Here is a 16,934-nt window from a genome sequence, read left to right on the forward strand (position 1 = left end):
ATAATTCGGTGCAAAAATTATTTTCTTTTATAGAGTTCAAGCATCATTTCGGACATGCAAAATCGTATTTTGGCTTCAATTATTATGGTACCCCATTTCCCTGCTTTAGAATGAATCCTGCTGCTCTCAAACGTTTTCAAATTGCTTCTTGAACAGCTACCAATGATTTTGCAAGCTCTTGTTGAGTTTTACAATAATCTTCCTGAAGTAATGCCTTCAATTCTTGGTCATCAAACTTTTGACTGGCCTGGACGATCTTTGTCTTCCGTGTCAAAATGCCATGGAGCTGTTGTAAAGGCAAAGAAAGTCTTTCCTTTACTATTTACTTTTATTAAACATAAGTTAATGCCAGTTTTTTCATTAAAGCTTAAGATAAACTTCAGATTAATTGGCAGGAAACTATACATTACTTCTGCACATCTCAAATTAGCTGTAGAGTTTTCTTATACTAAATATAAATTGAGTTTAAGAAAAACTATGAATTTAGTTCCTTACTCCTGCTTGTCCCAAATCAGCTATTAAGTTTTATTAAACTAAACTTAACTCCCAGCTTAATAATATTCATTATATTCCATTGTCTTCATATCATGCTCGTATAATTTTTACTTAATTCTAAAAACCTTTTTTCCCTACAAAGAATCTCAAGAATTTTCTTACAAAAAAAGAAAAAAAAACTCCAGCTATTTATATTAAAGAAAATATTCTACAAACAATGACTTGACTGACATGTTGCCCGGTAGGAGAACTCAACCACCCCATTTAAGGTTTTTACAATATAAATTTTTTATATTGTCAAAGATTAAATATACGATTTTCTTTAGCTTGAGAGCAATTTTTTGCATTTTTATTTATGTACTTTTATTATACAAGAAGACCAAAAAAAAAAAAAAAACCATCCAACTTAAAGGTTTTGAGTTGCTGTCTTTCTGGTGTGTGAAAATAAATGAACGTTATTATTGTGGGGATTCATTAAATTGATATATACGGAGTACGAGAGTAAACGAGTGTGTGTATTTATAAGATACATTCTGTATCTACGGATGTATATAACCATTTCTGGTATAAATATATACAATATCTAGATACATACATTTAAAAATGTTCATATACGAACAGAAAACAGCAAAAAAACAAAATAAATAATGTTTCTATGAATGTATGTATGTATGAATGATGAAGAACTCGTATATGGCTAAAGTATGAGGAATAGAATATAATAAAGAAGAACTACTACTAATACCGAAAGGTTGGATGGTTGGTTGGTTGGTCGGTCGCTCTGTCGTTTGCTTGAATGGTTTTGGAACGCGCAACAAAGTAGTAATAAAAGCTAGAAGTTTTTTGTTTCTTCCACCACAACTTCTTCTACTACTTCTTCATTATGTCTTTAGCTTAAACTTCTATTTCAATTTTTTCTTCTTTTCATATTTTATTACTTAAATTTTTCACAATGCTATTGCGAACATTTGCTGCTGCTTTTTCTGTAGTTTCTTCTTCATTGTAGTTGCTGCTCTCTGTGCGACTGAGTGTGTGAGCTAAGCAGCAACTACTTCAATTACAAATATTACTAGCAAAATGAAAAAAAAGAAATATATAGTAGGTATATGGCTGGTTGGATGGATGACTGGATGTCGTGTCTGACTGGCGGGTTGACTGTTTGGGCTGGGATGGGTTGGTGGTATGGTTAAGGATGCCAAAGTTATTTCTGTATGTGAGAGAATATATGTATATTGTCAGTCATGAAAATAAAGTTGTGTAGTGTAGTGCAATGCCATTAGATAAACAAAAATGGTTGGGTTATGGATTGGCTACAAAACTACACTGTGTTTTTTTTACAAAATTGTTTTTTTTTCCTAAAAGCGATAGTGTATACGTGACCGACTGATAAAAAAAAATACGCCAACATTACATACATCGAATAGTTTGTATAAACTACAACAGCAAAAATCTGCTGTTGAACTACAACAGCAACAACGAGAAACTAACTAAAAGTATGGATGGTTGGTATTATGACTATATAAGAATCATGCACAGTGTTTTAAACAATAAATTTAAACGCCACCTGAACAATACTAAAGCCTTGATTAAGTTAAATTTTTTTTCTCCTCCAAAGAAGAAGCTTCTTGCGATATAATCGTACCATACAATATCGAATAGGAATTTAATATTCATATGATAGGGGAACATGTTTTCGAAGGCTCTCCATCGTTTTCTCTTTTGTGCCATATGTTTGATTTGAGACCATGTAAGTCCTCCGCTCAGCTTCTACAGATCTTCTCTATGTTGTTCGTTGTCGTCCCACATTTCGACTACCTTGAGAATACCCCTGTAAACTGGCCTTTTCTATGTTGTCTTGAAGCAGCGTGTGGCCAATGCACGACAATTTGCAATAGCGGATTTCGTGAACGACGGGAGTTTGGTTGTTAATTGACAGCAGGTCTGCGTTTGTGATACGATTTGGGAAAAATATTTTGTTTATTTTCCGCAGACATTTATTTACAAACACTTGTAGTTTTGTTGTTAAGTACTCAGTGACTTTCCACGTTTCACACCCGTAACAAACTCAAATAGTTAAAACAATACGAATTGAATTGTGACTTACGCTTCTTAAATAAACTAGATTCAGTTGATTAGGATTTAGATGATTAATCAGTCTTAAACCTATACGATAGCGTTTTAGCTGGGCCATAGATTAAAGACATCTTCACTTCACCATAATCGTCTTAAGGGGATTGATTGACGCAACTCGAATTCTCGATATTTCGAAACTTGGAGCCATCACTGCGAGGAGAATTCAGGCATTTTTTAATCATGTATTGAAAGGCACAAAGGAGTCTGGTGGCTTTTGAAACTATCGAATTGTCACTATTTCGAATCTTGGAGCCATCACTGCGAGAAGAATTAATTACGTCTTGAAAGGATCTCTGGAGCGTTATAAGAAAACCCCCCAGAGATCCTTAACTGGAGGGTTTTCTTATAACGGATCTTTGTTGACAGCCATGTTGCTCAGCTCGTTCGAGATGTAATCGTTACCAACAATCAAAATTATCGTATATCAGACGACGCCACAACCCATATGAGGTTCAGCTCTTGGTACAGCATCCACACAAATTTACTGTTCAATGAGGATTTTGGGATGGCGACATCATTGATCAGTATTTCCACATATATTTTGATACATTTTGAGATGAATGGCTATATATTAACAAGCTAAATTTCCGTATATAGGACGACAACAAACCACACCAGGTTCAAAAGGTGGCAATGCATCCACAAATACTTAGTGTTTGTTCTGGATTTTGGTTTGGCGACATCTTCTATCCTTACGTCTTCCACGTCGACCACCGGGCCAATTTCTTTTTGGACCGAATTGAACAATATGGAAGTAGACGACATGTGGTTCTAACATTGGACATTCTGAATTAACGATTTCAGGGTATGGTTATCTCTCGCTGAGGGGAAGTGAATTCACCACCAAGATCGTGCTATTTGAAGGATTATCTGCAAGACTATTCTAAAAAGCAGATCAACTAAATGCCAACACAATACAGGTCATCGATCAAATTCAGCCGGATCAATACACGGCAGAGTCGTGGAAAATTGGGGCTCTCTGTTCCGTGCCACCATGCGATGCACTTTTGAACGATGTAAAATTTCATAGGAAGTACATGAGCCTTTCAAATAAATCATTAATTTCTTCCATCACCCATACACAGCTTGTTGTAAAATCCATTATCATACAAACCGATGCTTTGGATAACTAATATCCAATAGATTTTGTAGGAAAAAAGATGTTGATGGCCTTCGTCTAATCTGTTATCCACCAGCTGTTGACAATACGTAGACTATGGAGGCGTTCTGGAAGCTTTGTGAAAGCTAAATGTGGGATGGACCCCAGTCTCCAATCCATGTCTACCTGTAATCCACAAGGAGGGGTTCTGGAAGCTTTATGAAGGCAGAAATGTGGGATGGATACAATATTCATGGGTATACTTCAAAGGCTTTATCACATTATCCTCCGGATTCGTATGGAATGAAATGACAATGAACATAGCAATCCGTTTTCACTGACTCCACAATGCAAGGTTGAAATGTTCACCAACTTCTCTTTAAAACACTGACAGAAATTCTTGGAATGGAATGCAAACTTCGATCCAAAGGCTTTAATTATATGCTTATCACGTTAACTTCCAATCCATATATACGAAAGGCGCTGATTATTGAGGGGTTCTGCAAGCTTTATGAAGCCAGAAATGTGGGATGGGTCCAAGATTGGTGAATATACTTTAATGGCTTTATCACATTATTCTTCGGATTCATATGAGAGGAGATGACAATGAACTCAGCAATCCGTTTTCACAGTACTCCACAATGCAAGATTGAAGTGATCAGCTCTTTCTCTTTACGACGCTGATAGAAATTCTTGGAATGCAAACTGCAAACCAAAGGCTTTGACTGTGACGTTGATCTCCACTCCATGTCTACTCTGTAATCTACAAGGCGCTGACAATACATATACTATTAAGGGGTTTTGGAAGCTTTATGGAGGCAGAAATGTGGGATGGGCCCAAGATTCAATGGCTTTATCACTTTAGCCTTCGGATGCATATGAAAGGTGATGACAATGAACTCAGCAATCTGATTTCACAGTACTCTACAATGCAAGTTTGAAGTGTTCATGTGTAACGATCCTACGAAGTCGTATCTAAGATGAAAATTTCAAGGAATGCCCCAAGAAGTCGAGGAAGAGGCAAACCCTCGACCATAGTGAAATTGATGATGCAGAAAAGATCAAGATAGCTGAACCTCAAAATTAAAAGTTAGCGAACTATGTATTGACAACCATCCTATATTATGATTATGCCATTCATCAGCATATGGCACTGGTTCCTCTAAAGAGCGCCAACTCAAAAGTTTAAAATGTTCAGTAGAAGCAAAAAAAAATATTTTTTTTTTTTCAATACATTACAATGAAACGACTTAACGGCTACAACTGTATTTTTTGGCGAAAGAGTAGAGAAAATGATAGCAGATTTTTACAGTGGGTACATATGACCACTGCACATCGATTTCTAGCAAAAAGTGAAAATTGAAAAATTTTTAGGTGACGCTCTTTAGAGGAACCAGTGCGATATATGGTTAGATCCTCCGGAATATGAAATATTTTGTCGAATGAATTTGTTAGTTTATTGTTAAGGTTATAAGATTTATTGGATCACGAATGTGGTAATTGCATTCTACAATTTTGGAAAATAATTGAGAAGTTGACTAATCAAAAATTTATCAGCAAAAACGATTGCTAGATGTCTACCATTGATATCAACGTGAACAGTCTTGCGCCAATCAAAATGTCTTCTAAATCTTATTTGATCTCTGGTTTAGCTTGGACAACGTCTTGTCATGTTAGTATGATTTGCACGACATGAAGAGAACTAGTCATATTTGGAGGATACTTTGTCACTTTATGGAATATGATTGATGAATGGGCGTAAAAATAATCTCAGACGATTGCCACTGTAATATACAAAATGCTCTGACAACAACTTCTGAAGGAGTTTTTAATGGGCGCATCAACGTATTATCTCTCAGTGTCCTGCTCATGTTGAGCGACATCTCGGCTATTAAGAAACTGTCTTTCTGAACTAAGAAGGGCTTTAAACTAGCTTAAATTGTTTTTATAACTTGAGTGATTTCGTGAGGTGAACTTAGTAATAAAAATTAATTTTTTGTTTTCAGATTTTAATGATTTTTTCCAAGTTATTTTTTGTGTTAACCCCAGTGTTTATAAGAACTCTTTTGATGGTGCTTTGGAAAGTACAGCTGAGAAGGGGGGGAAAACACACTCACACTACACTTGCAAAAATTGTAAAGCAAAAAAAAAAAAACAATAATGGCTACAGCTACAACAACGACGACAACTGTGGCAAGTAGTTTTGCTAGTTTTTTTTATTCAGTTTGATATTATTTGATGATTACTGTGTATGGTTGATATTGGTGATGTTGTTTTGTTTCTTCTTTTTTTTGTCGTCATTAACTACAATACTACACAGATACTAAAGCACACACACTCAGCCATACATACTATTCTTTTTAGTTTGCTTGATTATGTATTAAAGACTCTCTATTGTTTTTATTTCTCTTTTGCACTTTAAACAAGCACATAAGTCTGACTCTTTCGTTTTCGTGTAAAAATAAAACACTGAAGAAAAAAACCAAACAAAACAAAGTAGTTTTTCAACTTTATCTCTGGCCACATGAAAAATGAGTGAGTGAGTGAGTAAGAGGAGTGAATGAATGAGTGAGTGTATCTACGAATAAATGGGAGAGGGGTTTTGTAGGATGTAGTATGTAGCTGTGTGTGATGTTTGTTTTAATGCAGTAAATGTTTTCTTGTATAAAAAAAGTATGGGGATTTTATTGTTATTTTCTGTTTGTATAGGGAAATCATTTAATATTCCCTGTTTGTCGTTGTAGTTGTTGTTATTTGTACCCTCTTTTTTTAAAGTGCTATGGGGGAGCTGTCACTGTTTGTTAATGGTTGTTTTTGCTGTATTTTAATAATTCTCTTTAGTTTAATGCTGGCATCTATCTGGTAGGGTTTATTTATTTAATTTCTTATTACGAATTTTTATTTTCTTTCTTTTGTGTGCGTGTGTGTGTGTAATACAAATAAAATATAAGTTTGTATTTTTGTCGTTGCTGCTTTATTCACCATCATACACCTTTATTTTGTCATGTATTACACAGATAAAATACAATACACATTCATACTGCTGCTGCTGCTGCTATGTATGGATTTGAATTTATGTGGCTTTCTTTGTAGCCAGCCAGCCCATCTGTGCTTTACTACAGCAGAAGTGGTAGGTATTTGCTGTAGCTTAACCCTCATTGTATGTATCTGTGTATTCGAGTATGTGTTTTTTTTAATATGAAATTTTTGTTTTCTTGATTGTGCCATTTTTGTTGATTCTTTAATCGTTCACTGTTGTTGCTCGTTGTCAGACGTTTTTTTCTTTATAAAGAAAGAGTATTTTCAATTTTTTCTAATTTTTTTTTTTAATTTTTATGAGTGTTTTATTTAATTGTTGTTTAGCTCGCAACATGGCTGGTTGGTTGAGTTTTTTTGGGTCTTTGGTTTTTTTCCACTGTTAGTTAGAATTTTTTTTTTTCGTTTATTGATTAGTTTTTACTAAATATTTTTTTTTTAAATAACACTTGTTTTTTTCAAAAATATGTATGTAAATAGCTACTTACTTTTTATATACACTTTATTTCACCAAAAATTTATAACCGTTTTATAACTTTGCTCACTTTTTTGTTATAGACTTTTTAGGCGACATTTTTAAAAATGACTTTTTCCGAACCGACCGTTATTTCAGCACCTTTTTCATGTGTTCGATCGTTATGAGACGCGCCCGATTTTCGAATTTTTCAAGTTTTTTTTCTATATTCTGTTGTGGTTTTGTTGTGTTATTCCTTTTTTTGGGTGTAGTAGTTTTTAAGCTGAAAAAATAAGATTGAAAATGAAATTTTATTAAAAATATTAAAATTTATTTTTTTTAATTTTAAAATAAAATTATTAAAATCTATTAGAAAATAAAATTTCTATAATTTTTTTTTTAAGAAAATCTACTTAAAAATATTAAATTTCTTTTAAAAATATTTTTTTTAAATATTTTACAAAAATTTAAAAAAAAAATTTATTGAATTTTAAATAATTTTTTTTGTTTATTGAAATATGGCTTAAAATTATTAAAATTTTTTTAAAAATTTTTATTTTTTTTGGAAAAAATTTTTTTAGAAAAAAAAAATATTGAATTTCAAACATTATTTCAGTTTGCTGAATTGTGGCTGAAAAATAATTTTATACCTATTGAATGTTCATGACTTTGAACAGATTTCCTAAAAAATTTATTTGCAAGGGAAATATCATGAGAAAATTTTGAAGAATTCATTATTTTATTTAATTTTTTAGAAATAAACTATGTAATTGAAATAAATCCATTTTAATTTTTCATATTTTTCTATTTTTTTCAATACTATAAACCTAAAATCTTAAAAAATATTGCTATTAAAACAGATTAAATTCAGAATTCTTTATTGAGATCTTGAGGTTTTTAAATTAAAACTTTTTTAGAATAATTGGTTTAAAGCGCAAATTCTTTAGAACAAAATCATTATGTGAACTTATAACCTTTACTGATTTCTAATTTGATATTGGTCATTTGTCAATTTTATTTTATATTAAATCAATTTGTACATTAATAAAATTTAAATAACATAAATTTTGAAATTAACCATTTATTTAAATACAGTTTGGAGGTGCTATCTATATTTTGTAAAGAATATTATGAAACTTATAGGCCTTAAAAATAATATGGAAATTTTATTTTTCGTTATTTTTTTATGTACATATGTGTCTCATTACTTATCCTATTTAAAAGACCCCCTTTGTTTTTCGGAGAAAAATCGAAAAACGGATATTTTGGGCACAAAAATAAACATGTTTTTTTTGTGAAAAATAACAACATATTGGTAGGTATTTATTAGTATTTTTCTGGATCTTGAGAATTAGAACGAATCATTAGAAGACTTCTTTTTATATCCGTCACCATGAGTGTCATTCCATTTTTCATTTGTGACCCACAAAGTATATATGTATATTCTGGATCGGTTTAGATAGCGCAGTCGATATAGTCATGTCCATATGTCCGTCTGTATGTTGAAATAAACTTTCCGTAGCTCCCCAAATAACTTATAAACATAATTCATACATCAATATATCTGACATAGACCCGGTTTGGTTGGTATTTATAATCAAGAAAATCGGTCCATAAATACTGAAAAATGAGCAAAAACCCACGACTACCTCAATTTTTTATCTATGTATATCTCGATTGTTTAGTCATTAATATAGACAGTTTGGATATCTAGAAATTTCAAAGACATTTGCAAAAGCGCAAATAAGTCAACCTATAATTGGTCAAACTCGGGAAAAATAAACTCGATTTTTTTTTTCACAAAAAAATTTTTTTGTATAAGTATTTTTTCACAAATAAATTTAAAAAAAAAAACAAATTGTTTTCACTAATAAAATAAAAAAAAATGCTTAAAAATAAAATTTAAAATTTTTATTTGATGATGAAGGGCTATATAAGATTCGGCACAATCGAATATAGCTCTCTTACTTAAACAGTTTTCTAGTATAAAAACGGTTTTTTAGCTTAAAAACGGATTTTTGTTCAAAAACGAGTAAACAGAAATATGGTATTATTAAATATTTTTTGAATTAATAAGTTACACGGAATCTGAAGAACCTAAAACGAAATCGATCGGAATAAAACCATTCCGAACCAAATGTGTGACAGGCCTGATTATTATAAAAACGGTTCTTTAGTATAGAAATAGTTTTTCACTACAGAAAAGTATTTTTTAGTATAGGACTGTTCTTTAGTACAGAAACGATTTTAGTATGAAAACGGTTTTTTAGTATACAATTGATTTTCTAGAATATAAAAAACATTTTCTAGTATAGTAACTGGCTTTGTAGTTTATAAACCTTTTCTAGTATGGCAACTGGTTTTTAGTATAAAAATGTTTTTTTAGAATAAATACGTGTTTTTTGTATAAAAACATGTTTTCAGTATAAAATCTCGTTTTTAGTAAAAATTTCGTTTTTAATATAAAAAAACGTTTTTAATATAAAAAAACGTTTTTAATATAAAAAAACGTTTTTAGTATAAAAACACTTTTTTATTATAAAACACGTTTTTAGTATAAAAACACATTTTTAGTATAAAATCTCCTTTTTAGTATAAAAACTCCTTTTTAGCATAAACTGGTTTTTAGTACTAAAATGGATTTTTAGTATAAAAACGGGTATAAAAACACGTTTTTACTATAAAATCTCGTTTTTAATACAAAAACGGGTTTTTAGCATAAAAAAGGGTTTTTAGTATAAAAACACGTTATTATAAACTACAAAAATGGATTTTTAGTATAAAAACGGGTATAAAAACACGTTTTTACTATAAAATCTCGTTTTTAATACAAAAACGGGTTTAATATAAACAAACGTTTTTAATATAAAAAAACGTTTTTAATATAAAAACACGTTTTTAGTATAAAAACACTTTTTTATTATAAAACACGTTTTTAGTATAAAAACACATTTTTAGTATAAAAACACATTTTTAGTATAAAAACACATTTTTAGTATAAAAACACATTTTTAGTATTAAAACTCCTTTTTAGCATAAACTGGTTTTTAGTACTAAAATGGATTTTTAGTATAAAAACGGGTATAAAAACACGTTTTTACTATAAAATCTCGTTTTTAATACAAAAACGGGTTTTAGCATAAAAAAGGGTTTTTAGTATAAAAACGGGTTTTTAGTATAAAAACGGGTTTTTAGTATAAAAACGGGTTTTTAGTATAAAAACGGGTTTTTAGTATAAAAACGGGTTTTTAGTATAAAAACGGGTTTGTAGTATAAAAACGAGTTTTTAGTATAAAAACGGGTTTTGAGAATAAAAACGGGTTTTTAGTATAAAAACGGGTTTTTAGTATAAAAACGGGTTTTTAGTATAAAAACGGGTTTTTAGTATAAAAACGGGTTTTTAGTATAAAAACGGGTTTTTAGTATAAAAACGGGTTTTTAGTATAAAAACGGGTTTTTAGTATAAAAACGGGTTTTTAGTATAAAAACGGGTTTTTAGTATAAAAACGGGTTTTTAGTATAAAAACGGGTTTTTAGTATAAAAACGGGTTTTTAGTATAAAAACGGGTTTTTAATATAAAAACGGGTTTTTAGTACAAAAACTCATTTTTGATATAAAAACATAAAAAAAAACAAACAAAAATGTAAAAACGTGTTTTTAGTATAAAGACTAGTTTTTAATATAAAAACGTATTTTTAGTATAAAAACTCAGTTTTAATACATATAAAAACTCGTTTTTAATACATATAAAAACGTATTTTTAGTATATAAACTCGATAAACGTGTTTTTAGTATAAAAACAGAAGTAGAGCGATTTAAATAAATACACCCTTAACTTCTAAATTATTAAGAACTCTGATAAGTAACAGATTTTAAATAGCTAAAGAGATAGGCTTTTAGAATACTATTTACTGGAAAGTTAAATTAAAACATAAGCGACTATACAACGAATTCAACTGAGACAAATATAAATTAAATTGGAAAACATTGGAAATTCCCTTTGACTTTTGCAAAGAAAATCTTTAATTTCTTTAGTAAAAAATATGAATATAGTATCTGGCTATTTTCAAATCAAAATATTTAAATTTGAATGTAAACATTCTTCAAACTACGTATAAAAGGGAAGATAGGAGCACTCATTTAGAGTGTATAAAGTTATTCTGAAACGTTAATATAGGTACACACATTTTTCAGATTTCAAAAAAATTTAAATAAATATTTAAATAAATCTATTATTAAATTTAATAAGCTGAAAAATTAAAAATCATTTAATTATTAAATGATTTTTATTTTTTTTTACAAAATTCTTTTTACAGTAATACATATTTAATTTTTTTAAATATATTTTTATAAAAACGAATTTCCAAATTTACAAAATTCTACATTTAATTTTTTAAATAGGTATAATAGGTGGTATTATTATAAAATGAAATTTAAAATTTACCATTAAAAGTAATCCTTTATTAGATGCGTTGCAAAAAAACATACAATATACATATATATTTTTAGTGTCCTGGTTTTGAACTGTTTTATATAATCCTCAGTTTAACAAAACCTCCAACAGACCAGGATGCTAAAAACGAACTCGTTATTATTCAGACACGTTAGTTTTTCTTTTCGTTCAGAATTAATCTACCGCAACAAACAAACGCAGTTGTATTTAAAATTTTCTTCTTTTTATATTTACAAATTCTTTTTAAACATTTCATTGGATTATGGGTGAATTTCATTCACTAAAATAAGAATTTCAATCACAATTAATAAGAAAAAAAAATTATAATATTTTCTTTTATAGGTAGGTAGATAGGTAGGTGGTACACAAACAAAAATATAATTGAATAACATAAATTTGTAATGAAATAAAAATGATTTAATTAATATTTTTAATGATTGATTTGCTTCTTTTTTTTTGGAAATTATAGATAGATGGGTAGGTATTTTCACTTTTTCTTGAATTAGCTTTTTATTTCATTACATATTTTTTCTCTCTGTGTGGTATTTATTATTAATTTTGAATTTCTTTCATTCTACATATTTTGCTTAATAATGCACTCTCATCTTTATTTTCATTTATTATTAAATTTTTTGTAATTTATTTTTGTTGTTGTATTTAGACAATTTTTATTCATTTGAATATTTTTTCTACTTTAACACTTAAAATACAATATTATTTTTTATTAAATTTTTACTTGATTTTTTTTATTTTCTCAGCTTCTTTCTTTTATTCTTTACTTGATTTCTTCAAAATACATATTATTTTTCTTACTTCTTGCTCTTCACTTTACTTTACTTTGCTTGCGTATTTTGTAATTTAATTTACTTAATTTTCTATTAAATTTTGCTGTTGTTTTGTTTTTTATTTTTACTTTATATTTTTTATTTTTTTCTTCAATTTAAATTATACATAAATTAATTTTCTTTATACTTTTTATTTTTCTCTAAATATTTCTTAGATTTTTTGTAGTAATTTGTTTTTATTAGATTTTCTTTTGCTTGTATGTAGTTGTTGTTGCTGTTGTATTTTTTTTTTGTTGAAATTGTTTTAATTATACATATACTATAGATATGAATATATTTTTCTTTATTTTATTGTATTATTCTTCTTTTAGTTGTTGTTGATGAATATTTTCTTGTTGTTGTTGTATATATGTGTATGTACATATTTGTATCTGTGTGTATGTAGTGTTATAGATAGATAACTACATACACAAACCTTTTATTGTATAGTTGGTTGTTGTTTTTCTTCATTTATGAGGGAAAAAACGCGTACGTAACCGTCCTTAACGATGCATATTCATCGCGATTTACTCAATGACTAAATTGAAAATTCAAAAAATTGTATCTGTCGCATTGAAGAGAGCAGAGAGCGCGCGCCTTGGCAAAAAAAGAAACCGCATTTTTTTTGTTCACCAAGAGAGGGAGAGTAAATTTGGTTCTCTTGCGCCGCTGTTCTCAGTTTCAGTGTTGTCTTCTTTTATAAACAAAAATCGTGCAGACCAGTAATAAAAACTTGCTTTTCTTTATGAAATTTTTTTAAAAATATAAAGTTTATAATTTCGTATATCCTTTATCGTGAGTAACAGGGGAATGAATATGCATAATTTTTTTAATAAAAAATTGGAATCATTAATGTATTAATTTATATTATATCGAGGACCTATATTCAAAACCCTCTATCTTTGATTTTCAGGAAAATGACTTTTGGATGGTAAAATGTTCAGTAAAACAGTGAATTTTATAACAAATATGTTTTTTTTTGCTGTTTTATTTGCATTTTTGTTATTTATTTATACACAAATAATTTTTCTTAATGCAAAACCCTCTATCTTTTCAAAAAAAATAATTTTCAAATATTTTTTTTAAATAATTTCTTCAATCAAACTTCCAAAAAATTTACAAAACAAAATAAAAACATTTTTTCTAGACGCTATATTAAATAATTCAAGTTATTTAATTATCAAAATAATAATTTTTTTTAAAGTGCAAAACTCTATATCTCACCATTTCATAAATACACATTGAATATTTTAGAAAAGCAAAACCTCATTTATCATAAAGTCCACAATAATGCAAAATTTTAAAAACCAATTATATGTGAGATTCAGTAGGTGCTTTTAAAAAATATTGTGGAATACAGAATTTTAATAACTCAAGTAATACGAGAAAAAAAACCGTTTTTTGGCTCTATTGAAAAGTTGTGTTTTTCAAGATAGAGGGTTTTGAATAGAAGCCCTCGATATATTACATACTTTAAACTTTTAGTTTATAAATTTTTTATACAATCATTAAAAAAAAACATCGAAAGATTTTTTTTAAAAAATTTTTTAAATTTTAAATATTTTTTTACGTAAACAAAATTTAATTTTATAATTTTTTTTTAATTTAAAAAAAAAAATTTTTAGTTTTTAATATTTAGTGAAAAAATTTTTGGTGAAAAAATAAAATTTGGGTTAAAAAATATTTTTTCCGATTTTGACCCATTGTAGGTCCAACTTACTATGGTCTTATATACGTCGTTGCAAAGGTCATTGAAATATCTATCATTAGATATCCATATTGTCTATATTGATTTAGTAATCCAGATATGGGTCAAAAATAGGTAAAAAATCGAGGTTGTCCTGGTTTTTTCCTTATGTCTCAGCCATTTGTGGACCGATTTTCTCGATTTGAAATAACAACAGAGCCGGAAGAATTCCGGAGATATTGATGTATGTAAGTTATTTGGGGGCTTCGGAAAGTTGATTTCAACAGACAGACATGGCTTAATTGACTCCGATATCTATAAGGATCCAAAATATATATACTTTATAGGGTCGGAAAATTATATTGTGGAAATTACAAACGGAATGACAAACTTATATATCCCCTTCTCACGAAGGTGAAGGGTATAATAAATGTTTTAAATATTGTTACGAAATTGTATTTGAATTCAAATATAACGGTTTAAACGGCTGGTTTAAAGTTGCATCATGTTTCTCAACATTTCTATTTCTGGACACTTATAATTGTGGACAATGTTGTTTACCGGCCGATTAACAGCATTTAACATAACTGTCGAATATACAACATAGAATAAAAGCTTTGAGTTGATCATTGTAGAAATAAAAAATTTCATGAAGCTACTGCACAGTGGGGCAGAATCGAAATCGAATCCACACTAGAAGACCATGCCCTCAAATCGCTCGTGCAGAGTGTCCAATGAATTTTATGGCATGTAGAGCCATCCTGTTTAAACACGTCTCGTTGGTGTCCATATCATCCAATGCAGGTTAAATTAAGACGGTAATCAACGACCTATAGCGCTAGCCATTGACGGTGATGGCCTGACCAACTTAGTTCTCAAAGAAATGTTGACCGACAGTGACTTTTACGAGATACATTGGACGCTCTTGAATCATATGTGGATTGGTATCGTCCCAAATTTGAATTATTTTGTTGACATACAAAAATAAGCCTTATCGTTAAAGATAATTTTTTGGTGAAAATTATGGTCAGAACAGAACAGCCATTTTGATTAAAAAATTTTATTATTTGGACGTGTTGTTGAAGGCTATATCCGTCCATAGTGATTTGGCAAAAATGACATTTAATTCGACAGATGTAGCTTTAACAATATGGCCCCTATCAACTGTCAAAGTTTGGGGTCCATATTGGAAGATACTTTACGTTTCTGCATTATCACCATCATAATTAGGTCTTTAAGTTTATTGATTCAATAAATAGATTTAATTTAAGTTAATTCTTGGCCTAAAATAACTCCATCACCAATTACGACTTACGCCTAAGGAAGTGTCTCATGCAGGTACTGCCACATCGACATATACCTTCGTATAGGAAACCGAAATTCTTGAATTCAACTTCTGAGTTTTATGGTATCCACCAAAATCCAACTTGAGTTTTCTTTGGTATTCCACCACGACAAATTATAGGTTATAAATTATGCATTTGTTCAATGCGTAAACTTCGAGAAACCGTAACGCGGTACAGTAAGACCCCTTTCACACTAGACAATTTAGTTGCGCAAGTCTCTTGGGTTTGTAGATGCTAGAGGTAATGTCGGGTTAAGCCGGGTCGCGAAATCCCGGGAATTCCGCTAAATTTTCAATTCCGAAATCCCGGGAAATTGTGCGAGAATTCCCGCGAATTATTTCCCTTAGTTTTAGCCATGTTTTTTGAACTTGACTTTTTCTAAAAGATGCTTAAAGGTCCAAAACAAATGCAGAAGATTCATACAACAAAAAAGATTTAACCCAAATAGACCAATAACAAATTCGTTATTTAAAATATTCCTAAAACTCGTGAATGTTCAAGGCAGTCACAGAATTCTATTCTATTTAGTATTTTTCTTTTTCACAAAGAGTAAAACGAACATATTTGCAATAAAACTACTTTCCGTAAAATTGAATTTTGTTTAATATTATTGGGTTTTCATCAAGTTTTAATTAGTCTCTTTACTTAATTTTTGATTTACATCACCAATTCAAAATAAAATATTTATTTTTTGTGAATTAACAGAATTAATTGGAATCTAACGATACAAATGGTGAAAGGTTTGTTTGTATATAACCAAAATTAGAAATTGCGTCAGTTTATCTCTTTGTATTAAATTTTTTTATTTGTATACAATTAAATTTTTAAACCAAAGACATTTTTTAGATTTTTAACGAAGTTTACGTTCTTAAAATTTAATAATTTCTAGGTGGGAATTCTCGTGATCCCGAGAAATTTCTAAATGAATCACGATTTCTCGGGAAAAGTAAAACTCTACTTTTAAACCAATAAACATAGAGTTTGATACTTTTTGGAAATTCGATATTATAAAGCCAATTTTGATCCTTTTATAGTCATACAACAAACATAGTTTTTATTTTGAAATCGAGTCCGAAGATATAGTTTGGGACAAATCCGGAAAATCAGCTTGATACTTTTTTAAAACATATTTCAGCTATGTCACTAAAATGTTTGCCGAAATGGCCAGCTAATTAAATATAATACAGTCTATGTTGAAAACAAGAATACAACAAATCGTTCTACATTCAAAAATGATAAATTTAACTAAACCTACAATGCTTCTTCCTCACTTTACCACCATAATTTCTTTCAGTGTATTTTAACAAATGCAACCCTGCTTTCCATTGACTTGTGTGAGTAACAACAACAGCTGGGCAAAGAACAGAACAAAGAGCAACTGGAAAAATAAAACGACAACGAAAAAT

At 29.3% G+C, this 16,934-nt stretch overlaps 1 protein-coding gene across 3 annotated transcripts in view; it reads right to left on the reverse strand.

The window, feature by feature from the left end:
- The window catches only part of spen (split ends), a 136,122-nt gene extending 123,074 nt beyond the window's left edge, over window positions 1–13,048 (reverse strand). For 2 of the 3 annotated variants that reach the window (XM_065501157.1, XM_065501159.1), the window contains exons 1-2: window positions 11,663–13,048; window positions 7,252–7,500 (exon numbers count right to left, since the gene is read on the reverse strand). The gene's annotated coding sequence lies outside the window, so the exon portion shown is untranslated. The remainder of the gene's footprint in view (window positions 1–7,251; window positions 7,501–11,662) is intronic. The other variant, XM_065501158.1, reaches the window with a different exon arrangement.
- Between the last annotated feature and the right edge of the window lie 3,886 nt (window positions 13,049–16,934).

The sequence above is a fragment of the Calliphora vicina genome, chromosome 2 (assembly GCF_958450345.1).
Source record: "Calliphora vicina chromosome 2, idCalVici1.1, whole genome shotgun sequence".
NCBI classification, from domain to species: Eukaryota; Metazoa; Arthropoda; class Insecta; order Diptera; family Calliphoridae; genus Calliphora; species Calliphora vicina.